The sequence below is a fragment of the Lineus longissimus genome, chromosome 13 (genome assembly GCF_910592395.1).
Source record: "Lineus longissimus chromosome 13, tnLinLong1.2, whole genome shotgun sequence".
In the NCBI taxonomy this organism is placed as follows: domain Eukaryota; kingdom Metazoa; phylum Nemertea; class Pilidiophora; order Heteronemertea; family Lineidae; genus Lineus; species Lineus longissimus.
The window spans coordinates 6,791,219-6,818,833 of NC_088320.1; the positions used below are offsets into that span (position 1 = coordinate 6,791,219).

General features: G+C 40.4%; 1 protein-coding gene across 4 annotated transcripts in view; it reads left to right on the forward strand.

Moving 5' to 3' along the window:
- The window catches only part of LOC135498030 (FMRFamide receptor-like), a 154,013-nt gene that overhangs the window by 21,081 nt on the left and 105,317 nt on the right, over positions 1-27,615 (forward strand). For 2 of the 4 annotated variants that reach the window (XM_064788159.1, XM_064788160.1), the window contains exons 2-3: positions 7,805-7,833; positions 23,138-23,198. The gene's annotated coding sequence lies outside the window, so the exon portion shown is untranslated. Of the gene's footprint in view, positions 1-7,804; positions 7,834-15,077; positions 15,148-23,137; positions 23,199-27,615 lie in introns of all 4 variants that reach the window. The other 2 variants (XM_064788161.1, XM_064788162.1) reach the window with 2 other exon arrangements.

Genomic DNA, 27,615 nt, shown 5'->3' on the forward strand with positions numbered 1-27,615 from the left:
CCCTGCTAACAATTCCACTGCTCGCTGAGCCATAACTTTAAATTTCATAATGAAATGCCACCCTTTACCATTATATATCAAGGGTTAACCACATCTCCTAATTAAAATGACATCGTTTGATGTTTTATGTTCAAAATGATATTTATTACCATATCCCCGGGCCCCTGTCTGAGCGAGACACTGACACTGTTATACAACGTTGCACATTAAGGACCGCGAAAGAAAAAGGTAACGGAATGTTAGGCTAGGGTATCTACGTCTGAAAAAGGTTGATTGATATTCAAGCATGTTACGTGTATATCATTGAAATTTCCCTCAACTGATACCCAACGAAAGTCCTTTGCAAGATAACAGTGCCAGGCGTCCAAACACACCCGTATTTACATCGACAAAGTAAATCACGATTGCGCATATTCCGTCAACCGTGTACAATATCTAGGTGGAAGATGTTATACAAATGCCAAGTTCATGATTACGGTCAACGAATCTAACTATACGATTCCCAGATCCAAGACGATGCTGCTGACGTAATGATCGATGCGACTTTACGGCAACGTACTGAACAGCCAATAACCTTCTTCTTTTATGCTATAGTGCCTAGTAGGATCAAATAAAACATCCACTTTCTAAAAAAGATCGCAGCCTTTTTGCAGCCGAACTCTAAATTATTGGTACATTGTATGCTCATCAATGCGCCACTTACCGGCTTTGAGGTAGTAAAAGAATAAAATGGTAAATTACGAGTCTATATTGCTTGAAAGCCCACCAGGCAATATCGCTCTCTCTTGCGATTAGGAGCCACTTAGGCGGCTATAACCCGGCTGGATCAAATACCGGATACATATTTTCATTATAATAGGAATGACTTGGACGTGATACGGGTTTTGATCGGTATGTTAGTGGCCAAAACCAAGTTCAAGTAGTCTGAACTTCCAACTGCTTCTAGAACGACCCCAGTCTAAGGCGCAGATAAAAAAATTGGCACACGTGGCTAAATTTTCTCTCACACTCTGGACAAACCTTAAATTTTAATCTCGTGCATTTTGATTGTAAGTGTTTTGCGGTAAGTGCGAATTTGCGGCAAACGTAAAATCAGCATGCAAATGACATCACTCGGGAGCTTTTTTTCAGATTTACCGAAACATCACAATCATAATCTCCGCCGATTGTCGAGCGAACATGCTAGTAAATAACGCCAAATAATGGTGAGATTTTTAGTGGTCTCAGTGTTCTTGTATTTGGCAGAATCCTGGACCACGTACGCCGAGTTGGAGAAACGGATGAACGCTTTTGCGATCAGCTGCTGGAGACCACTTGGCATCGAATACAAAACTCCCACCAGCTACATCCGTACAAGCCTTCTAACCATTGCCAAGAAGACAAACTAAGGTTGTTTGACCATGCTACGAGATCCAAGAGAACGCTAACAAATGCCATCTTGTAGGGCACCGTAGAGGGTAAACCATGCCGATGTGGCCAACCAAAGCAAATTCAGATGGGTGACGTGAAGGACTGGACTAGACTAGACCCGGTGTAATGTTTTTGAGTGTTTCTGTTTTTGAGTGTTTCCCCTCATTGTTTGGGAACGCTCAAAAATAGATTGACAAGTTTTTCTGTGTATCCCCCCTATTGAAAAGTCGTGGTCTCTCTAGCTGCCTATTGTTTGGAAACACTGACACATGGGTAACAACCACAGATGTTACACCGGGTATTGATCCACCATGTTAAGGATAGAACCGTACATGGTGCCTTTGGTCAACAGACCAGGTTCGACCCAATGGCTGGGTGGCTGTGGAACGTGATGATGATGATAATGATGAATAACGCCAAGTAACCGCGTAATGATCGGAGTTTAGGATCTTGATTCTCCGGGGTGGTGAAGGGTTAGAATAAATTCTGCTGTTCCACACAAAATTAACTGTGCAGTTTCAGAAAAGCCGACGCTGCATTATCCATTTACTTAACAACACTGCACCAGCATGCAACAAATTCGAGTCTTACTTCATTACACTATTACGCTATGTTTCCTTCGATATAAAGATATTGCACATTCACCGCAAGAGGCATTGTCCTACAGATCAGAGTCTTCCAATATAAATATTTATTGAAATACTCTGTTGAAGACGATCAGGACTGGACTGTTGGCAGAGCTTAATTGCCTCCAATTAAAATGCACAATTGCTCCCAATCAAAACGATGCCGAAGACTCTTATAATGAGGCGGAGAATTGTCATGATCATGCGGAGGACAACCACTTACGTCTAGTCGGTGTGTCTCATCACGTACTGATCGGAGTTAATTCAATAGTCGTGCACACCCAGACGTCTTTAAATGCCAATACATCCATTTACACTAGGACAAGTAAATATGGTGAGTGATACTGCTTTATTCGTTCACACAAGTGATATCAACGCTGGCGCCCTTTAAGAGTACTCATCCCCTTGGAATATTCCACAATGCATTCACTTCTTGTATTTCATGGGCTCTAGAAATGTGCAAACTATACTTGAATATAATTGTCCTCCTCTAGGATTAGTGAGTTTTGTGGTTATCTTGAAGAAATTGAAATGTTGATCCAACACTAATGGGTGCAGACCTCATCGGTCTCTCTTCGTTTGACCTTCAGAAGTAGGTTATACATTCAAGGAGACTGGCTGAGATAATGGTATCCGCCTCTGGGAGTGCGCATGTGGGAAAAATGAATTCCATCCCAAACTTCTACAACGTTTTAAATATCTTGTCGTGGACTTGTCAATTTGAGGAATTCCCCGGAGAAAAGGTACTGAGACGACAAACTCTCGTCAAGGCCGAATATATATCAATTGTTACTAGAGTTAAAGGCAATTTGAAATGGGCAGTCTTCACCCACAACAAAAGAAACACTTGTGTACAAAACTCCGAGCTATGATTGACCCAGTGGTTATTTCCCCGTTAAATATTAGAAGCCGGTAAGGACACCCTGCATTCAGGTCAAAAATACCGATTAAAATTATTAGAATATTCTCAGTTGAGATCCTATTCAATTACCGATACATGTAAATGTACAAGCTTACAAGATTCTTGTATTAGATTCGTAGGTAAGATCTTGATTTAAAATTTAACAATATCCTTAACCTGGCTTTCGGACATTTAAAACTGCTACGCCAGCAGTAATGTCCCACATAACTAACATAAGTGCACATGTTAATTCCGACGGGGTATAGCCCATTAAAAAAGCCGATTCGCATTGAAATACCCTATCGTAACAAAAGAATGTGATCAATGGACTCTACTTCCGGGAGATACAGCTTGCTCGTTTGTACACTGTCAGCCTCGTCCCAAGTCATTGCGCCTCCGCTAATTCCTAACGCAAGGTTGGAATGTAGCTACGTGTTGACCGGAGCGATCGATCACCCAAATATCACGAGATCTCGCAGGGGAGGCGCGTGGTTTTACCAGGCTGGTACACTGCGATATTAGAGTGAAATCGATGGTGTCTTCAATTTTTGGTGAATCATATCGACTTTCCAAGAACATTCCTCTAGCAGAGATCGAATCGATTTCCGCGCGATATTCAACCATCACCTGATCGATGTCCTAAACCAGGCAAGGATACAATAGATAAGATAATAAGCTGTCACTTACATTCAGACAGCGATAGCCAGCACGCGATCTTGTCTTCAGACCATTAACGGCTGGGACCAGAAGCTGTATTCTAAGCCGTTATAGCTAACAATCATGTCCTTGTAGTTTGCTGGGGCGTGGTTTCTTAACTAGTGTTTTGTATATATGACGTTTAGCGAATGCCATTCTATCGAATTGAACGCGTCCTCGAACTTTGCGCAATATCCTCTCGTCGCGCGTGCTTTTACCATGTGACGCCATTCCATTTCAAGGTCACTGAAGAGGCTTGGCGAGGTTTCTCCCATTGAAAACTGAAGACACCGATATGACAATTGCGCAGTCTGTCTGGTAATTGATTGTATATCCATTGAGAGTCAATACTAATGGTCATGGTGGTCAATAGTCAATCAGTCCTCATTGACTAAACTAATAGGATTTCGCAAATGGCGTTCACACCTAGCTCTTTAGGCGTCTTCTTGGTCATGAAGATTGAAACGATTTTCCAGCTGGCTTCTTCAGATCAAACGATGCATGTCAGTTGACATGCCGCGCGCTGCAAAGTGCATCGATGTGCTTTGGCAAGGCAGGGCTTACTCATCGACAAATAAAATGCTTACCATCTCATCTAGACAATAGGCTGGCACACGTCGTGTAAATAAAATAGCCTCCACGAAACACTTATCATCCCATTAGTTTATTCCCGCCTGACTTCGGATATCTCATAAGTCATAATTCGATATTGCTTTGCATTGTATGTATGTATTGTCTGTGTTATAGTTGCTAATGTGCTCTTTATGGAAGACGAATGTCCTCTTTAGTGTGTATTCTGTCGGTATCAGGCAAAATACGAAGTAGTTGTTGTTCGTTGCCAGAGTGACCGCTTGTACAAAATTGATCTAGACGGGTTTTTGTCGATGCCAGCAGTGATAACGTGATTGCTGGTAGCATTTTAATTGGAATAGGTTCATAAAAAAACAATTTGTATTGGATCATATCAGTGTACCCAAATTGAACACGAAGCCAACAATAAACAAAAACAAAAAAATTAAAAAGGATGATCGACAATACCTTTTAAGTTGCCTTATGACACTGTGCAATTAATGGTAATAAAGTGCCAATGTGAGGCAGGTTTCGTAACTGACGGAAGAGTGGCATGTACACCTATTAACTGTTGCTAATAATCTTCAAAGACGCTCTACTTGTGAATTGTTTTTCTCACTGTCCTAGATCGAGGAAACTGGAAACATCCCGCCAAGTGCTGTCAGTCAATACAGGCATATATACTCTTGTGCGTACCATGCGTACAATTCGCCCCCTGGTAGCAGATGTAACAGATCGTATTACTCAGACACATTCCACCCTTAGTCTCGCATTATTCGAATTCTATACGACCACCTTGCCTATAGCGCATCCATCAATATATAGATTACCTCATATCATATGGCCAGAAAGGTACAAACACCATCGTCTTGCAGTGACGGAATGATAGGGAGGACTGCATGAATGATGAGAGCATCCATCATAATAACAGCTCAAGACGAAGGCTCCCATTCTCCAAACAATACAGAAGTACCGTAATCAGATCCGTCCTCGACACACGTCCTAGAGTGCGCGTCGAGATCAATGCCAGCTGCCTGATCCATTGTTCTTTCCATAGTTCTGATTCGTGCAAATAGGCCATTATTAGTTCATCGACGCAGCCACTCTTCGTTTTCGAGTCTGCACTTTCAACTTGTAGGTCCATCACCACAGCATCAGCAAACTGGGATTCATTTTGTAGCAATTTCCTTATTTTGTAATTTCAACTCCTGAATAAATTAGTACCGTCTTGGCATCTTTGACAACGAAACTCATCATTCCTTGGTATGAGGCAGTGTTTCAACACTGAATGTTTAAATTAGTCGAAGTGACAACGATATATAGTTCGGCGGCAGCTATGCGGGGAGGCTATGGACGGAGTACCTCTGATAGTTCAGAATGAACTGACAACAGAATGAAGATCAATGGCATGAATTAATTCATGTACCTCAGATAGCTCGGAATGAATACGAATCTGCAGGCACGAAATCAGTTTGACGATGCAAGTCCTCGGAACCCTCTCCTGGTAGCGTGATAAGTGAAGTGTCATGCACCACACCAGTTGAACCAGATCCCGAACATTATTGGATTAGTGATCTCTTTGATGCACGATCAGGTCAATTTGCCTGATTACAATGACGCATCCCCTGTCATAAATATTGCGAATGCTAGTTTTTGTTGCCTATCCAGCAGCAATAATTACAGATAAGATCTTGTTCACTGGAGCTGTCATTGTGAATTGCGGATGTTTCTTTTTGGCACTTCTTCTACATGTAACAGCAATAAAACACATCATTGCTAATGAATGACATGAGAATTGCATTAGCCCTTGATATCTTGTTATTAACTAGTTGTCCTTTGCTTATATGTGCGACCTTTACACAGCTCCCCTCGTTGGTAATTGTTTTTCAGACATTTGCAATAGAATGAAACTTGTTCGATTATGCTAAGCGTTTCCTTCCAATGCCATTCGATTAATTTTCTTAAGATACATATTTCATATTCTTCTCGTTTGGCTATGAAAACTGTTTCTACTACATAACATGGAACCTTTAACGAGCGAGATCTCTCTTACATGTCTCGCTTTTATGTTCTCGCTTCCTCTAGATCTACCAGACTCGGACTCTGGTAATCGAAAAAGCTCGATCGCTCGACACCTGGATTCACTGGATTGTGACTCATGGATCACCCCCCCCCCCCCCCCGCCCGGATTGGGGGTCGCTGCCGTAGCTGTACGCTGTACTGAAGTGTAGCCTACAGCTTGGCCTACCGTTCATGTTGCAAAACTCAGCCATGTTGTTATTATCACAACAGTTTCTTTCTAATCGAATGCGCGACTGAAGTACATAATCATTCAATGACATTGACTTGGGAAGTTCTTCAACTACAATACAAACGTTCTGTCAGCTTTGTAACTGTTGTTCATTTAGAACCGCCCGTAACACCTCGGCTGTTTCTCCGATGAAGAGTCTGAGACCGAGGAATCCTTGTTGGCAGAGCCAGTGTATGCACTTGAAGCAAATGGTGGGAAACGTTAGGGATTTGGGAAGTGTGCAATCCATCCAGGCGGTAGTGATCCATGAGTCACAATTCAGTAAATCCATCAGTCCAGTGATCCAGCTTTTCGAATACCCGTCAGAGTCTGTCCTCTTATTGATTGTTAATCACTTTGATGTAACGGATTACCAAAAGGGATCCAGGTCGTCTGACGACGGTGAGGGTATTGGCGGCTATGAGTATCGTTAGGCGTATGATCGATGCTTGAAGGATCTTCAGACAGAAATTATTAGTCGCGGCTTGCTGACTTTGAACACCGCCGGGTGCGATATGAAAGTAAAGTCAGTCCCGCCGGGTGCGGTAGGAAGAGTATTTTACAATATGACACAACTCGGGATCATAAACTTGTACGCCATGTTTTCTGACCGCTTAGTTCTGGACCTGTCAAGCAGATAACCACCCGATAAACACTGCCACTATCTCGAAAACACATTGGTGCCATTTGTCACCATGATGCAACAGACCCCTTGTTAAAAACCGACATTGCATACGAATGACTCGTTAGATGCAATGTATAACCATTAGGATAACCGCAACAGAACGTCTTAATTGGTGTAACTGTCTCATCAACGTATTTGATGTCTTATTAAGTGCTGTTTGGGCGAAGTTCGTTTCCGTTAGCTCCTTTGCCTGCGGGAAAAAATATCGAAAACCAATGCGTCGTGGAGAATGAAGTGCTCAACTGTCAAGGTATACCGGGTAGTCCTACTTCTTATCATGAGTGTATTTGTTGAATTCAAATTGCTTGGTTTTTCCCCTTTTTTATACGCTTGTTATTCGTTTATAAGCTTGCCACTGAAAAAAGCTGATCATCTTAAGAAACGAGCTAGAGGCCCCAAGGCATCGATGACGAGGCTGCCTGTTATCAAGGTAGGGATCGAACTAATACTGATACTTTGGTACGCTTGTTCACAATATCAAGCTGTTTCTATATAATTGCCGAACTATTCAGCCCGTGTCTTCTTGTTTTTGACTTTTTTGAAAGAAACTTCGCGTAAAATTGTGTTGCCCCGTGTAGAATGAATATTAAAAGATTGCTTAATCATGTTCGTTATTTATTTTGTAGGTATGTTGACGGCAATTATTAGGACAAAGGTAAAGTAATTTTCATTTCCTCAAGTCTGCTGTAGAATAAAGTACAAAATGTCATATCTGAGTGAGTGGCAGTTTTCATGTTTGATAGAGGAAATCTTCCTCGAAATCAACCTTGCGGGCTGTAAAATAAAGTGATGCCTTGTGTTTCTCAAAGCCAAGAATGGCTGCCAAAACACTGCTTGGCCAAAGTACACAGCTGATGCGAATAGGTTTATTCAGGCTATATGTTGAATGGAAGATGATATTTTGTAACATGGTGGGAAATTTATACACCTCAACGCCAAGGATGGCTGTAAATTAACCAAAACATCGCAGGAATGTCATGCAACACTGCTTATGCGATACTAGACGGTGAACAGCCTCGAAATGGTTAACTTGAAGATGAGTTTGACAGCGGCCGGAATAGCTTCACTTTAAGTCAAGTCATTTTGTGTGAACAATTTGCCAATAATCTTTGAAGGCTCTCCTATTGGGGAAATCTAAATGAGCTGTTGCCTTGACCCCTGCCTGGGGGATATAGCTCCGTCTCCTCAACAGATTACTGATTCGGAATATGATAGGCTAGCGTAATTGGGCAGGGGATCAGAGTGGCTAAAAGATAAACATAGCAAACGACAAGAATTAAGGAGGTATGACGGAACACACCACCCACGGGAACAGCCGTGGTGCTTTCCCGTTTCCATTCTGCCCGTGAGGGACACACAAGACATGGAGATAAGGACTGGGAAAATCACTTTAATCTAGTAAATCATATGAGGGGGACTACCATAAATCACTGCTGCCCTAGAAAATGGAACATGATCCTCTAGAGAATGGGTGATACGAATAAAGACTAGCGAATGCTTTTACCTCAGTTTTGTACAGAAAGCCCTCGGCTAGTGTAAATGTACATGGAGATTTTGATAACAGCATTTGCTGGTCTTTATTCATATCACCCAATGTCTGTAGTGAACTGAACTGACCAGGGCAACATGATCCTCTAGAGAATGGGTGATACGAATAAAGACTAGCGAATGCTTTTACTTCAGTTTTGTACAGAAAGCCCCCGGCTAGTGTAAATGTACATGGAGATTTTGATAACAGCATTTGCTGGTCTTTATTCATATCACCCAATGTCTGTAGTGAACTGAACTGACAAGGGCAACATGATCCTCTAGAGAATGGGTGATACGAATAAAGTCTAGCGAATGTTTTTACTTCAGTTTTGTACAGAAAGCCCTCGGCTAGTGTAAATGTGCATGGAGATTTTGATAATAGCATTTGCTGGTCTTTATTCATATCACCCAATGTCTGTGGTGAACTGAACTGAGAAGGACAATTTTTACTAGATGGGAGGCATTCCGCGTTTAAATCACTCTGTGCTTCATACAAGGGTAATACTTCAATATACGTGTAGTTAAGTTATGAGTACACTGTTAAAAATACTTGTAAATCAACAGGCAATGAAGGTAAAATAGTTACCAATTTCTTCTGTATATATATTTGTTTATTTAAAAAGTGTCACCTTTAAAAGAAAAGCCAGCCTCATTAGGCTTATGAGACACATAAAAATAACAAAATTAAATAATTCAGGCGGTATATCGTGAATTTAACAGACAAAAAGGGTTAAAAATGGGAAGTGAGGTTTAAGGATAAATGTTTAACAAGATATTGGTTAGATAGACTAGCATTCCGTTCTGATTACGAGCATATGGTGCTTTCTGTGATTACATGTAGATTAGTTCTAATTCATTTACCGTTGAACATGTCCGATTGCTTCAGCCTGCATTTTTAACACCCCATATTCAATCTTCCCCGCAAAAAAGTGCCCTGCTGATAAAAAATGTATTTCCTAAAAATTAAAACGGAGTCCCTCTGTGACCATTTAAGATGATAAAGAAATCATAGATAAGACAAGCTAGATAAGATATTCCTTTTTTTCTTCTTAATATCTTCGCAATGTCTGTTTGTTTTTTGTCGTGCACTTCTTTATACCATTAGCATAAGCCAGACATGGTCGTTTATTCAGAATTTATGGATAGACTTGTCTCCTGGGTATCTCAAAGTGAAAAATAAATCAACAATTATAGACGGCTTAATTGTGTAGTTACTTTGACTGGTGACTATCTTCAGGGGGAGTTTTTGTACGCTGCGCCAGAAATAAAAGTTCGTGCGGTTAATGTTGATGAGAAAAACACACCAAAAAACGACTTAATTGGTGAGCAGTCGCATTAGAATGATGGATGGTATAGCAAGTAGTGTTTGGAGACGGAAGCTATCTCCTGGGTGCAATGAACACACGTCGAACTTTGCGAACTACAGGTTATGGCGGTATTTGGCTGATGCTATTTATAGTCATGTAGTTGATTGGACTTCACCTGTATGTACACGAGTACACGGTTTATTTAGTATTCACACCTCGGCTGTGTGGATTATGTAGTCTTAACAGGCAATAATGGCGATATCTCAGGTAATTGCCTACAATGGCCAATAGCAGATTGATAACTAAAACACGAATGCAATGGTCCGAGTTGCCGATAGTTTTGAAATCTGCCGTCTTTCGGGATGACACTACTGTCGACCTTTATATCTTGGTAGTTCACGAGAGTTGCTACCTGTCAAAAAACAGATAGCAACAACGGTAGCGGCCAATTGGCAAGGGTTGCGCGTAATTTATTGAAAATTGGTGGTGACATTACCACGCTCGGACTGAAAAATTCGTAATTTGTCAATCTCAATGCGCCATTATTCAGAAACATACCTACCAAGCACTGGTTGATTAAAATTGATAACGAAATTGTGGATAGGATGTTTTTTCCTTTAATTGGCTTTGTAAATTTCACTTTTTATTCGAATTTGTGTTAGTACAAACCCAACCTTATCATTTACATAATTATCGGTACAACTAATATGAATGACAAATTTTGGTTAAAGCGACCAAATATATCAATATATCTGAGTTTGGCCAAATATATTTGATTTCAGAAGCGACGTGTACATGTACATGTTTATATATCTCTTATATCGATAGCAGCACAAAGTAAAGCGTTGTTTTGGTGTAGATAGGACGTCTATTGTTGGCCAAAGTCAAACAATAATAACCATGACCAAGAGCCTGCAATCAGAAAACTTAACAACTCAAAGCAGTGTCAATAAAACGCAGTCTTTATACACAGTAGAACCTCTCTTAGCGGACACCTACCTATTAAGGACGACCTCTCTATTAAGGACACTAGTTTTGGTCCCAAATTGGTTGTTTCCATTCAAATTCACCTCTCAAGTCAGGACACCTCTCTATTAAGGACAGCACTTGTCAGTCCCTTGGGTGTCCTTAATAGAGAGGTTCTACTATATATATATCACTTATATCGATAGCAACACAAGTTAAAGAGTTGTTTTGGTGTAGCTGGGACGTCTATAGTTGGCCAAAGTCGGACAACAATAACAATGACAAATTCATCTGTTGGCGACCAAGAGCCTGCAATCAGAAAACTTAACAAATCAAAGCAGTGTCAATAAAACGCAGTCTTTATATATGTAATGGACGATGTATCATGTTATATCTTTACATGATTGCGAAAACAAGCCAGAAGTTCCTGGAGGCCGGCGGGGCCGATTGCCGCAGACATTGTTAGCTAGAAACTGGTCGTTATGGCGCTATCATGGGCTATCTACTCGTTGTCCTTGAAAGAAAAAGTGACGTAACTCCAATTGGAGAAATTGTTGTTGGCTAAGAAAATGCAAAAAAGTCCCTATCTACCCATTGCCGCAAATATGATAAACACAAAGTGCTCGTTATTCGCGGTCGGGCTCGGTTGTTTAATGTTGGCCAAATTCAGTGGAATCTCCCTTAGCGGACACCTCTTTGTCAAGGAAAACCTCTGTATCAACGACACTAGCAGTGGATGTAGTCAGCATTCGACTACCAGTAGAATTCAGCAACTTGCTGTGTTTTTTTCTCGTTGTTTATTTACTGCATGCTATTGGTCTACATTACACCACCAGTTGAATTCCGAACAAACACAAGAAGTGACTGAGCTCCACACCGTAGTCATGGCAGTCGAATTCTGATGTTTCTTGAACAGATCTATAATTTAAAAAAATACGAATTAAGGTTAATGTGTTGGACCTTATCCTCAATCAGTTCTCAGAGATTGCCCATTGATTCCAGGAGATATTTTTTTCCTGACTATAAAGAACGAACACGTGGGTATCGGAAATTTGAGACCTGTTTATGCTGCGATTTTTACATAGCCCAGCCATTGGTATACTTACCAGTTGACTTTGCTATTTATAGGCTGTCTTCAATGTCCTGCCAGCAATTGTTTGTGTAAGAATGATGGCGTTCTGCTTTGAAATGTTTAACAGAATGCAACGGTTCCTGTGTGACCGGAAAGATAACTAGAAAAACGACGATCCTCGGCCAGGAGATTTAAGTCTTCCTAGCCCATTTGTATAGACAGATATCATTGATCCATGATATGACGTACACGTAAAGAAGCGTCAGTATCTGTCTTCACGGTTATAGCTTCAAATGATAGAAAAGGGTTTCCAACGGAACCTTCTCATTCATAGGCAGGTTTGCATTGGGAGGTGTAACCAGACGCGTTTACACGTCTTGCTGAAGATACCAGTGTTACCACGACCATTTGATCAATTGAATACTATGACTATGATCATTACTATCTTATCATTTCCCAAGAGGGAGAAGAATTTGTTTCAATGAAGCGCAGATCTTTTACCTACATTCACAAGGACGAGGGCGATATGGGCTCAAACAAAATCCAAGTTGTCACAGAAGACGAATGTTCATTGAAGAATTTAGAGGTTTAGTTGAGTTTTGGAAACTTTATCTCCCTCGTCTTTATATGATAATCAATACCATTTTAGCATTTCCCAAGAGGGAGAGGAATTCTTTTCAATAAAGCACACCCCTTTCAGCTTCATTTTCAAGGACGAAGGCGATACGGTCTCAAACAAAATCCTATTTGACACAGAATACCACTGTATCAATGAAGCATTTGTGAGTAAGGTCTTGTACAATTGGAAACTGTATCTTCCTCGTCTTTATATGACGCAGGTGGATGTCGGACATTAAGTACCAGTTCACCATCCCTGTTGCTCGACACCAGATATATCCAATGTCCTTGTTCTTCTGTATATTGTCTGATCAAAGGCCTCGACAAATTACTGTTGTATTGAAAATCGGGAAAGGGCCTTTTTCAAGTACTTCTACCAGGAGATGTGGAGGATAAACATCAAAATGCAACCCGGTGACACATGGTAAGCGGCCTGTTGAAAGGGATTTTATCTACAGAAGCCGGATGCCCTAGACGCGTTTACTATACCCCTTATATACAGAACATCGCTGGTGTCCAAAGTAGTTGGGTCTCCTCTCAATTGTCTTGTCAAGGTCCTCTAGACAATTGACCATCACAATGAATATAATGAGAATGTTACCTTTGTGACTGCTAAGACACATGGGAACTGACATCGAAGAGCAACCTAGTAATACGTTAAAGGCAGATTGGTAAAAATGTGGGCATTCGTAGAGGTAAACAATGGATTATATTGGACAAAATGCACCACATACACATAATCAGATGCACAACTACGGCTAATAATACTTCAATATATCATCGTCCTCACAAATGATCAGAATCAACTTTTGCAACCTTCGTCTCTGCAAGTTCACTACTCCTTATAACGTACTTAACGTATTGAGGCAGAATCTAATATTGTTTATAGAAAGCTATATTACAATCTTCCAAACTACGTAAATGGTGGCTGGAAGATCTTCACATGTGATACCTCGGTTAGCAGGTGGTCGTGTGTTCACGCTGGTGATAATAAGGCACCGACGGTTCATTACCCCAGCCTTATTGGCCCATAGTATGAATCGCATTCTGGCGTACACAGATCAGTCTAGGATCAGGGATGAAAGTAATAATAACGATATTGAGCCAAGTTGGTCGTCTCTATAGCTGCCAATGGTGTTAAGGAGCAATCGCCTGGGTGAGGTGGTGTAGTTACCTGCTTATTGATTGATAATAAGGGGACATGTATGAATATTCTTGCCAGGTCAAAAATCAGCAATCTCATATATGTCTTCCGCTTTCCTTCCCAAGAAGGCGATGCCAACACAACAAATTACCTAATCTCGCTCTGCAATTCTTTTTCTTTAGTTGATATATCAAAGAGAATCTACTAATAACCAAAATTATAATGATCATGCTTATTATTTAGTTGCAACAGAAAACAACCTTGATATTTTAGGGTGAACAAAATCACCTGATTTGAAGGACATTGATCTGCTACGATATATTTTTTTGAAGTTGGGTAATAAACATGGCACATGTCACTAAAAGAAGAGTCCATAACATTAAATAAGGCTTATCCATCGACGTGATCAATTATGCTGCAAAAATTAAAAGCGAAGTTTATAGCACGTCATTTTATGAATTCCTAAAATGAATATTTTGTCAAATGAAAATTGCTTTCTCGCCTAATCGGGTTTTAATCAGAGCGAAGACGTAATCATTCGGATGGAACTAATACATGCCGTATGTTGGGCGTTTGATGTCAGTGCAAAAATCAAATATCACATTCTTCAAGTATTTGACTTAGTCTTTATTGGTTTCTGAAATTGATACCCAGTGTTAAGTAGCAAAACTGTTGCGCCTTAGGAAAAACAGGACGACCTCTTTTGACCGAGTTGGAAACATTGGCGTGCGACAGCAAAAAATCCAATAATGTTCTCCATGAAACTCGCGCACGAAGCCATGTATAGACGAATCAAAACAAATTAAGATGTCGGTCAAGACAAATGAAGGTGTCGTAAGACAATTGCACTATGGAAAGTGATGGATGGAAAATCTCCGTAACCTGGTCATCCTGTGGGGTAAGCGGCTCTAAAAGTCGCAACCGCTAGTTCCTCAATTAGAAAATGGTATCCATTAGGAGAATGATCAGCCAAATATTTGTTTAATAATCGAATCGACGCTTTCGAGATTAGGGCCCCATTTCTAGAAAGCCGTGATATTACAAAATGTATTTGTGTTATGTTATGTTACTGAACAACATAACATAAGACGAGTTGAGTCTCCAACGGTTCACGAAGGCAATATTTGTATTTGTCTACCATCAAAGTTACAATATTTGCTATCATTCATGTCTAGACTAGCGAATAATGTTGCATTATAGGCTAATAGCTTTAGACGGCTTTCCGACATGTATCTACGCTGACACCAAATTCCGAATTTCAGATGAACACGAAACCGCTCGCAGTGTAAGAATAGTGCCATCCTGATGGGAACAAGAACATTGAAATAGGAAGTAAGTGATTGATATATGTTTCGTAGAGGAGTGGAGTATTAACATTTCTCCGTGGATTTATGTTAAAACCGTTGCCATCACTCTACCGACTGAGCTAAAGGTAATTTCCCTCTAGCCTGGGCAAGTAGGAATGATGCCACCACTACACAAAGAGTAGCACTTAGGTAGTTTTAAGGCAACTGTTATTCAGTAATGATGTGTTCTTGATTCTGATTACGGGCGAAATTAACGAATAACGCAGTTTTCTATCATCTAAGAGTTTGTACAAAAAAATGTGAAAAACATCTATCCCTTTCAGAATAATAGTTTACTGGAGCAGGACCAGCACACTATATATATAAAGGATAACTCTCCTTGTCTTTTACCATCAGTCAAATGCGACCCGTCAGTCACAGCAAATCCAGGCACATGTCGCTCTGAGCTTGGCAGGTTGAGGCGAGCTGGTTGTGCTTTCCACTGTTGTCTGCCTCTTATGAAATCTGAGTCCATCAATTCCTGTTGTCATTTAGGCTCATCTTCTTTGCGACATCCGCCTCCTCGTTCTGCTGAGACGGGTCGCAAATGTCATTTGCACACTCAGTTGTGTTCTCAATCTGGTATGGTGAACTTGGAGTGAGGGACTCCAGGAGTGAAATGTCATCGTCACAATCCTGATCATAACAAGCTGCTTGGCGGGATGCCGTCCTGAAGCACGTGGGTGTGAACAAGAACCGATCTAGCCGTGAAAGGATATCTTTGATGCCACTATATTTTCTATTTTCCATATCATCGCTAGCGAAGCTGTCATTGAGAAATGCATTAGCTTTTACCGGCTTCCCAGTTTATTCCTGCGCTGACACCAGACACATTTGTTCGAGTACAACAACACGAAGATTTATTCAGAATAGTTTACTTTAAAAGCGTAGAAACTAGATAAGAACGAGATAATACTGCATTTAGGAAAATAGTGGTCTATTTACATTTCTCCATCGTCTGTTAAAAGCAAGTATAGACGTTAAAACATTTAAAAAGGAAGTTTTGTGCGGTAATATCTTCTTCAATAAAATGTTGTATTACTGGAGTATTTTTATGTAATTGTATTGTGCATGTACTTTTATCGCGCACGAAGTCTGAAATCATATCATATAGACAAATTGCGATCAAATGCGAAGAGTCGGCCCACAAGAAAGAGGTCAGGTTTTATAAAGTTTTGACTCAGTTGATTTATCATCGTTTATGGGATGATGTGCCAACAACAATTTCCTGACTGAAATCACTACCGTCTTTTTCGTCAGCACTTCAATAAAATCATGTTCAAATGAACAAGATGTACAACTGGTGTCTTTCTGAACGACTTAAAGGCCATAACTCCAGGTATTTTGCCATTTTCTGCTGTAAGACGATTTCAAAAGTGTACCTAACACTTTATACAATACAGAAAACCCAATGCAATTAGCTCCATCCATTTGAAGATATTGCCATTTATGTGTTTGACAACTTGATTACCGAATCAGGCTAGCAACTGGCTTGTTAGAGCCAGGCGGCGGGTTCAGCAAAAGTTGTGATGTAGATCAGGCTCTAGCCCTACTTGGGAGGACAAATATCAATGAATGCTCTTAAAATTGATATATGAAGTCTGTTTTTTATTGACATTCGATATACCCTATAATAAGGTAAGGTAATACAGACAAATTTATACCATTATAGTAAGAAATCAAACATCAGTCTGATCTATGTCAGTAAACTTGCCGCCTGACTTCACTTAGAAACCTAACCAAGGCTGTTACATAACATGTAAACAAAACAGTTAATCTTGCTTTATCTCTGGACTGGGTGCTTCAATTTTGATCAAACTTGATTTAATGCGGAGCTTTAAGTCTACTCTTTGAGGATCTGTACATGTCATGCAATCATAAAAGCAGGAGTCGTGGTCTTAACATGTTAAAGGTGAGGCCGACTTAAAAAATTGCTTATTCAGGAAAATATTCTTTTTTGGCTTCAATTTGTACTTTAAAAGTCAGATGAACGTGTATTCGTGGTAGTGTGACATTTTCGTCATTACTGTGGCTCCACTGTGACCCCGTCAAATGACATTTCAGAAAACTTGCGAAACCTTATAATGGCCAGTACAGTCACCCCGTGAATACAAACCAGAGCCTATGTATAAAACAGTGCCGTGCATTGTATGATATGTTACACTGTTATCCAAAGACAGACTAGAGACGTTTAGACATGTTGGAAGTTCGAGGATATGTGATGCATTGGCCCAGATGCCGATGGCGCGTTTGCTTCCCGATGTGCAAGTTCAGTAACACGGCGTCACTTCAATACTCACCTTGAGTTAGATAAAAGCATGATGGAATATTCCTAATAACAGCATAGAGGAATATTTCTTAGCCGTTTGAGCGTTCGAACAAGAGAAAACTATTTCAAGAAATTTCATTTTTCTAGTTCGTGTCATCAAATCAGGATGACGTCATTTTTGCCAATATGGCCGAAGTTCATGGTCATGATCAGTTGGGATTAATTTTTCTGGTGTAGTTTACAAGTATACTGTATTTCTAACGAAAGTACATGCAAACTTTCTCGAAATCTACCAATGTTCACAGAAACCTTAAATCGCCTAAGCACCAGCCACCAGCCATACAGTATACCAGTTGTGGGTCAACAGACCTTTTGATTACAATACGCACAGGCTAGATACAATACATATTGTTAGATCCTATATTCACTCGTTGGACTCAACGATCACCGCGGAAATAGGGTTGGGGGATACTGATTTCCCTCGAGGAGCTGCCCATCGTCTGGCCAGTGTTCTCCGCAATGTTTTGTAGACCACATCCAAGCACACGTAGCATAATCAATTAATCCTTTGTCTCTCCGTCTTTAGACAAAATGTTAGAGGCAATGTACGTTTCGACCATATCGGCTTAGAAACCATCTGGGGAGCACCTTCACAAGTGCTGATAAAATAGCAATTAACAGTTACTGTAGACCGCTATATTTTCGCGGGTGTTTAATTTGCAAATACGAAGTAACTGACGAGGGTCCCAAAATTAAGCTTTGCGAGAAAAAAAATGAATTGAAAATTACAACAGAAACTTCGCACACGTTATCCATTATTCAAATAAAAATCTCGAACACCTCTTTCTGTTTTTTTGCGAATCGCAGAAATAACAAGGCGAGATATTGCGGTTTCCAGATGTTTTCTCTGTTCCGTGGCATAAACACCAAGTGACACATGTACCTCTATTGTATTTCCCACGGAGCGGTATAGATTTCTTATATATAATGATGAGATTAGAGTGAAGCTGCATGAATGTATGATATGATCTTGTCGTATTAAGAACATTATAAGAGAGCTCACATACAAAAGCCGATAAATCCATTTCTCGGGTCAGTCTTTTCGAGTAAACGTAAATTTTCTGCTGTGACTTTATTTCATTAAAGGTGACTTCATTGAAAAGTTTGACTTGAAGTGGGTATGGTATTCAGATCCGGGATAAAGCACGAACGAAGTTTACTTGAAAAACCCTTATACCTTTACCTGACGCAAATAGCTGCGATTGCGAGATTAGCCTGCAAACGAGAGCTCTTTTTGTCGCACATAGCAGGGATCATAGCTGTAGGTCGCAGCGATTAAAATCACTCGTTTGCGTCATTTCCAGCTCAGTGCCAACTGGGTAGCCGACAGCATGCGATGCTAATCATCCCCTTAATAACACCGTCTGTCTTTTAATGCAGCTATGAATTGACTGGTTTATTAGAACGAGTGGTTTTCCATTACCTTGCTGCCACAGACAATGAGATTGTTAATTGCAATGGTTAGGCTTGTCAGATTGCTTGAGCGTCTGCGATGACCATGATGTAAATAGCATATGCCGTGCGAGGCACAATTATTAAATGTCTCCGTAGTTCACCTCTTGGTTTGACCTTTAATGCAGCTGAAAATACTTGTTTATCGGAGTGAGTAGTTTTCTATGATCGTGCTGCCTGAGACAATACGAGATTGTTGATTCAGTAAGAACTCAAATGTAGTCAATAAGATTTTTAGTCCAGATGTCATTCACTTAAATATTCAATGATGCACTCGAGTATATAGATTTATGCTTTACAGCTGTACAGGTTTCTTGAAATATTCCGGTTTTAGATCTTAATTAAGAATTTCATAGTCGTCTTTTCAAATTTCTTTCGATCTTTGGTGGCAATCAAACCCACGACCACGAAATGCAGCCAAATCATGAGTCAGTTATGAAAATGTCCTAAACATTAGTTTATTAAATATCCCAGCGTAACGGCAATGGCCACTATAGACCGTGACGCCATAAAACATTGTGTAGCCGTGGTATTTATTAAACAGACGTTTTTGCATTATGCAGCCCGACTATACGGAGTGATGAGTAAACCGTTACTAAATCAATGCCTTGCAACGTACGTTATTCCCGATAAAGCCTTTCTCGGGCTTCTCCAGATCCTTTTAAGATACGCAGAATCTACTTCGCCCAAAATAGCAATTTCTCCATGCAACTTAACAATTTTTATCAGAATTTTTTTCTGTTTCATCACGATTTTCCCGAGACGCTGCATTTTCTCACTGCAGTACTACTGATAAAATTACAGATAGCATGTTATCCTATTGCGTGATATTCGAATTAGTAGAAAAATTGTACTGTTGATAAGGTAGGCAGCCGATATTCCTGTAGAAAGTGTGGATATGCTTCCATATTACATCAATTGTATATAGCCGTGCCGATTTCTCAGGTCATGGAGCAAGCATTTTGAGGTATCAAAGGAAGCCTATCAAGAAACGCTTAAGGAAATTTGGAGATTTACACGGTCAACCGTTGGGTCGGGAGTTTTCGCAAATCCCCGACACGCAAACGTGAACGTCTCTACCATTGTTCGACCTCCCGATGACAATGTCGAACAATGTCATAGGCGTTCGCGCTGACGTTTCGGAGCGTTTGCGAAAACTCCCTATTCTGTGCAGTTTGCGTCAACCCTAACGTCTACAACTCATCGCCGATTCTATTTAGCGGGATATCCGTCTGACGCACATTGGTTCATAAATGGATTATTAATAAAACTGTCACCGTGATGCTGTTCTGATATAAGCTATTGATGCCGATTGTTTGACAAACGTATGCTAAATGACTCACGGGAACAATTATAAAACACGAGATGGCCGAGAGAAGATTTTGGTTTAACTTCGACCGAATCTATATCTCTAGTAGCATGATGATTCAATCACAATTTTCATTAGCGAATATACTTGAGATAGCCCGAAATTAACCTCGGTGGGCAAAAAACTACTTGAGTGCGTCCTCGAGGTTTTTCTATAATAAATTGACTGGCGATGTTTGTTTTTCGTTGTATCGTGTATGGAATCTACACTATTTGGTCGTACGTAGTACCACTTCATTCCGGTTGCTCCCAGCAAGGTAATAGATAAACCATGGTCTCTATAAATCCGTTGATAACAACGCTTGGACTAGGTCTTTTGTAAGCCCGGGTTACGTTGGGTTTCAAAAGACAGCAGTTAGCCTCTTCCTACACACAGGCAAGCGTGTAGCGTCAACCTTTAATGTAGTCCATGGCTGCAATGAGCCGGAAAGTCGGGGACGAAACATTGACATTCTAATATATGCATTTGATAGTTTTTCTGTACCTACTATTATTTCAAATGCGAAAACGCCAACAGGTGATTTCTATGCTTTAATCCCGCACTGCCAAAACAAATGTTATGCAGTAAAACTATAATGAACATATGGAACAACCTGACTGCCATGCGAACAACTTCATTATTCTACGCAATCGTGCAGCTCATATATTGCGGTCCAGAGCTATTCAATCAGAATTTCTCATTACCGAAGAGAAATGGCCTCCAATTAACCTTTTCCGTAGATACCGGGAAATAAATGGCTAAATGCGTCCACCCTGGGCAGTCCCGATATGAGCTTGGTCTACAGGCATTTCCATCATACGCAATTTATGCTTTTTCCGGGGGCATCTTGATTGTTGTAGATATATCAGTAATTCAGGGCTAATGTGATTCGACTGGGTCTGCCGTGAAAATGCGCACGAATGCAATCTTGTCAGGTCAGGTCCATACCGGTAAAAAAACTAGCCCCTCTCTACTTTTAGTCTACTTAGTTGTGTCATGTAAATGCAGTACATAACTTTGAGATTACCTCACAAATGACGTTTTGAGCGATTTGATATGGTCTGGTCCCTGGTCTGATTTTGTTCATCGTTTGGTTTGGTTCGGAGTGAACTCCCTTATTATATCCCGGCAAGCAATACCATCACGAACCATATTCAAGACAGTGTTGCTTCATCGAACTGGTATGTCGCTATCACTAGCTCCTGTGTGCAAATAACAGACTGTCTGGCCATATGCCCAGTTCGTAAAGGGCAATAAGTCTCCTTTACGCGCCATAGCATTCTAATCTAGCACGCGATAACACAAGCTAAAAAAACATGTAAGTGTGGCAGGCGCAGGTTGCGGATGAAAAAACCTGAGCACGTCAGTTACTTGACAGAAGGGAATCTCCTGTTTTTGTAAATCAATATAGACGTATGGGAACAAACGAATGGCTATGACGTGTTTTTTTCACCATGATCCCCATGTACCATTTGTGACGTCTCATGCCAGATGTTACTGATGGAAAAGCAGATTGTAGTTTGGCCCGGAGGAATATTTTGCTTTTCGGTCAGTCGATGTGAAATTGCTGTAAAATCCTGATAGGAGACGTCGCTCTAGTTGAGCCAATAAATTATTGAGTCTCGCGTCGCTATCCCTCGAGTTCTGCCTGCGAAAGAAAACACATCTCGAAGAATGTGTAGATACGAGTGATGATCCCGATGGGGATCTAACACTGTAAGACATTTTCCAGCCAAACATATGAACGAACTGTCTAGTTTCCAAAAGCATCGCAGCAAAATCTTGTACCCTTGTTTTTCTTTAGTGACTGAACGATCAGACGAGTGATTCGCTTATCTTAGGATTATAAGACAACATCTTGATAATTCGTACCGCTCAAAAAGGCGTTTTCTTTAGTGCTGTACGAATGGTTTTATCTTTAAGAGACTGTAAACATAATGTTGTCAAGGTTTGAATTCCGTAATGTGTTCATAATCCAATTTGTTGCAATCAGACAAGACAAGACGAGGAAAAGACAGTCGTGACATGCCTTCGTGATCAGGAAATCATAAGGACGTTCAACCTTCGCCTGTTAAAGGATGCAATTATCATCGTATTTTTTGAATTCGTAGTGCGGGCGCAATTTAAAAAAGGTCGACAATCTGATGCAAATTATGCTAATGGAATCTACATCAATAAATATTTCATCAAACAGGTTCCCGTTCACCGTCTGCAAAAATGAAACAAAATTACTGTGCTACAATCTCGTCACTGTTTAAAAAGTCTTTTGGTCTAATTTGCCGTTACAGAGTTAAATTGACTTGATCTAGTTTGCGCTGATACAGCATTGCTTCTTCACTGAAATCGTTGCGCTGCCTGGGTCAGTGCAATGTACTTTATGTCTCCCCTCGTGCCTGTTTTGACATGAGTTAACTTAATAGCGGGATCAGCCTATCTTGGTAGATTTTTGTTACGAAGAGATAAATTTAAGAAAACGACACCGATCCAAATCTTAGGCGCCACGCAGACGAGCGATTGGCTGCTACCTGCGATTATAATTGCTACCGTGTGCGTCAAAAAGTTCTCTCGTCTGCTGGTAAAACATGCAACCGCTGGGTTCGATACTGATGGCAGGGAGCTACGATCGCCGATTACGGTTACTGTTTATGACATTGAACCGTTAAAGACGGCTTAATTGATACATGCCTGATTACAGTTGATTATGTCATTGGTACTAAAAGATCGTTGATGAATATAATCAAAATGTCGATATATCTAATACTAATTCACCTCGGGATTTATCAACTTATGCTCCAAATCATTTTGCAAAATAAAACAATTATGATGTACGTTTTCTTCTCTCTTTAGGAAAACATCGAGTTTGGATAGCAGTGTTTGATTTGTTGTCGCTCGGCATCTTCGAATAACGGTAGGCTAGTTTCGGTTGCAGTCTGCCATTATACAAATGCTCGAATTAGATACTTTCAATTTAGCACTTGACTAGAGAGGTCTTAGAATCACGGTAGGTTAGTTTCGGTTGCAGTCTGCCATTAAATAAAAGCTCGAATGAGATACTTTCAATTCAGCACTTATTGACTGAAGAGGTCGTTTTTGAAATGTCACTTAGATCGTGATAACTGAGGGCGCAACACAGCGTAATCGCAGAACCAAACCCACGGTTTTGGTGTTTGGATCCTGTGGGAATAAAGAAAAACAATGCAATATAAACACATAATTTACAACACAACCCTAGGGCTGGGGTAGTGCCCTCCAAGCCCGGGGCAGAAACAAATATGATGCCCACTACACTTTTTTTTCCATCTGACTGAACTTAATACCGTTGATGAACTCGACTTAAAAATCACAGCAACATCACGCCCGCCAGTCATTTGGCCATTTGAGCAATGCGCTGTTGATGATGCGGCAGCCAGCGGTGCTGTCCTCAGCTGTCAGGTGGATCAGGTCACCACTTTTTTTCTACCAGTCAAGCCAATTACATCGCCTACCCGACGGACTACGAAATGAAGAAAACAGCTGTGTGGGAGAATAATTCATTAATAAAAGCAATGAAGGCGTGTCGAGGCATTGATAACTTTGCTAGACTGGCAAAATTATTGAAGATATACTCAATAACCATAGTTTTTAAATGTTAATTACATGTACTTGTACCTAGAAATTAATACGAAGTATACAAACTAAAGATAACCTAGTTCCATCTTATCGGCTTATCATAATAACATGTGAAGGTAATGGGTTAAACTCGCCAACGTTATTCCCCTTACCAAACCACTTCGCAATATTGCTAAACGTGTTTCAGAAAAATGCACAAGGCTATTCGCTTTATATTCGACGTCGTATAAATGCGCGCGTGATTAAATCGCCGTTGGACTGTTTAAAAACTGCGAGGAGTTGATTTGCTTTGAAAATTGCATTAGAAAGACGTCGAGTAAATTTGAAAATTCGATTCCGCTAGTTGGTTGTTTGCAGTCGTGGTTGTTTTAAGTAATGATTTATGTAAACATGGTTTGCAATTTCAAAAACTTGCGGGACATGCATACAATAGAAACTACTCATTCGAAACGATCATCCTTTTGTTTAGTCTAGATCTGCTCTGATCATTTGTAAGGGCCAAAGAAATCAATGGTTGTAACAGACTCGTAGAGAGCAAGCACATATTTTGCGGGAAAAATACTAGTAGGGGGTGATACTACACTTTATTTATGAGTCACAAAGAGAGCATGCCACATGTTGAATGCGTTCTGGGGCACACCGCATAGACACATTTCATCGCTATTCCACCCCAGCGTTCATGCAGGGGATTACTCCGTGCATTAGGACGTTAACAACATCTGATATCTCATTTCAAATGGATTGGCCTAGAACCAATCCTTCATTATTCGCTTTTTCAGTAAAAGATATTCCCAATAAAAAAACTCCATTTCGTTTACTGCAAACCAGGATCTTCCGCCAAATACAGCCTCTCGCAAGGTTGCAGGCGAATGCAATTCAGTAATTGGAAATAAAGAAACTGTCAGTTTATTAGGCCGTCGTGTCGAAATTAATGGAATTTCATTATTATAGAAATCTCATAATCTTGCTAATAACCTAAAGAGTTACCTGAAAAAAACATTGGCATTTACTCTGTTATCGTCTTGAACATTTTAAAGGCAACATCGGTATTTTAAAACTCATTTGTCTCATCTCAACATAACGACCGGCCGCTTCGGACGCTGGTCGAAAATTCAGATAATATTCTATTGCAAGATTCTTAGTTTATATCTTATTCAGTTTGTACACATCTAACTTTAAATGCACATTCTTCAACAGATTCTTGCAAGATCCTCAGTTAATATACGGGATGTCCTCATGAATATCAGTAACCTTTCCTTTCTGTACTATAAAAGCAGGACCATACATTTCGGAGGTCCACACAAGGGTACCAGTAGGACTAAGTAGGCCCTGGTCCCACCTTTATTGTGACGTGTCATGCACAATCTGCAAAAGAGCCGCTTCCCATACCCCCCTGGAAAATTGACAAACAAAACATTAGAAATACCCGCTGGTGTGGCTTACAGATATTTAATCATCCCAGCGCTGCAACTTACTGTAATCGTATCTGCATACGTAACTCTGTTTAATTCAAAGTCTCTGCAAAAACTCGTCTTGAATTCCTTGCTCAAGCTCTCGTTGTTCGCTGTTAAAGGGGATCTCACACGACCAACGTTTTGACCTACTTTTTACATTTTCTCCTGCGGTGAAAATAAACCTTTTCATTTTCTGTTTATAAATATAGCACATATCGGTCAGCTAGACTCGGCCAGATGAACATGTGGACAATAGGGCCTGCAGCCGGATTCCAATCAGAAACTCGCGCATGACTTGATGATGCATCAAGTTCTTTGATACCGACTGAGGTGTGGTAAGAGCATTGTATTACTCGTACGAAGTTTGCTTTATTAGAAGTAGCTTATTAGGATATTTTTATGATATCACTTGTACCATTATGATATTAAGTTCTTATTAGCTGTATCGGTTTTTCAAAGCATTATTGCTTTGATAGAATAAGCTAATTTCAAATTCTCTAGCTCCGCATATTGGATTATCCTCAAACTTAAAATGATGGAAGTTTTAAGCCTTTTACATACGTTTTTTGATTGGGCGCTTTTCCTTAAAAATACCTTTCAAGTCGCTATAGTAGAGATGTTACTTACGTATGTTAGTTTCAGAGATCAGTACTTAATCGCACTATAGCGAGAACAGCGCGAAGAAATCATGATGTATTTAATCTTTTATCAAACAGTCGATCTCGTAACGTTTCTTTCCCCCGTAAGTTTTTCCTTTAGGACGTCGATACCACATGGACACATCTTGTCAAAAATTAAACTTTGGACATCTTGATCAACTCATTAGCTTTTGCTAAAATGGCCAAGACTCTCAAAACAGGAAAACGGATTGAGAAATAAAAACGACTGAAAAACTCCCTCAGCAATTCCTCAACATGACGGGTAGAAAAAATCCATATGAAAAAGTATAAACGTTTCTGAGATTAATGTTTTCGTAGCCCACCCGGTATTTCAATATTGCTCTAGGATGTGCCATACCATTAGCGCTGGCTAACATGACTGGCACATTAAAACTTTGCGTTTTTTAGAGGATGTCTTTGACAGTTGACGTTTCTACAGTTGCCTCGGGGGCGTTGGAATTCTATATCGTACTTACCTCAAACACGTTGGCTGAGGTAAAGTGACACTCATTGGTCGTTTGGGGAAATTCTTTGCATACCAGAAAGTAGCCCTCTCTGATAACCTGCAAACAAGTTCGAGTTCTTTTTAAATTTTCGTTAGGAATATCGGATTGGCCAAGTGGACAAATCTAGCTTGAACATATTCCCTCCGACACTTCCATCAACAAAAACACCATTCCCAGTACATGACTGATTCATATCAGAATACTTAGGCTGACACTGAGAGCCATTTAGAGATTATTCAAAAACAAGAAGTCTCCAATGAGGAACCGGCGTTAAGATAAATGCCAGTGGCGGCACCACAATCGATCGTATCTTCTGACGCCATGACGTCATTTTCTGGTCTGTTGACGTCGCATGAGGTCAATCACGGGAAACCATTGCGTACATGTTTGCACAGGATTTCAACAACAGAAAACGTGCCCAATAACTGGCATCGCGCATATTTTCCGCAAAATTATCTTAAGATACTGACAGCTCAATAGATTTAAAACAGGAAGATGCAAACGTCGCCGAAATCGGTCGAAAATAAGCGATCGTTTTCGGGCTCAGAAATAACATGATAATGCATTGGAAATGGAGAGTTTTGGTATGATCGATTGCAGCGCCACGCGGCGGATAAATCGCGCCGGTTCCTCATTGCATATTGGAATGAAATCAAACATCAATATCAAAGAGAGAAAATTAAACACGACGGGGAGATTGATGTTTTGGTAACTTGGTGTTCGCGAATCGGCACGATTCTTTCATGCATGTCATCTGCAAGTTCATATATCACTAAAGCAAAGGAATATGGTGACCACACCCTTATCGAATCCCAAACAACACCTACGTTTTATTGACATGTAAAAACGTCTCAAAGGTCGGCTGAAAACGTTGTTGGGGGTCAACGGACAACCTAGTCACAACTGACTGGAGACATCGAATGATTTAAAAGCAGCCATGAATGATTTAGAAGAGGCACACTGAATAAGCTTCCCTGTATGTGCGGCTGTCACAACATACGGCTGGCCTGTCATGTCACTTCTCAATAGACACGTAACTAATACTGGGAGCTGATTACGTGGCCATGTACGATTGAAGGCTGGAAGAAAAAAATACC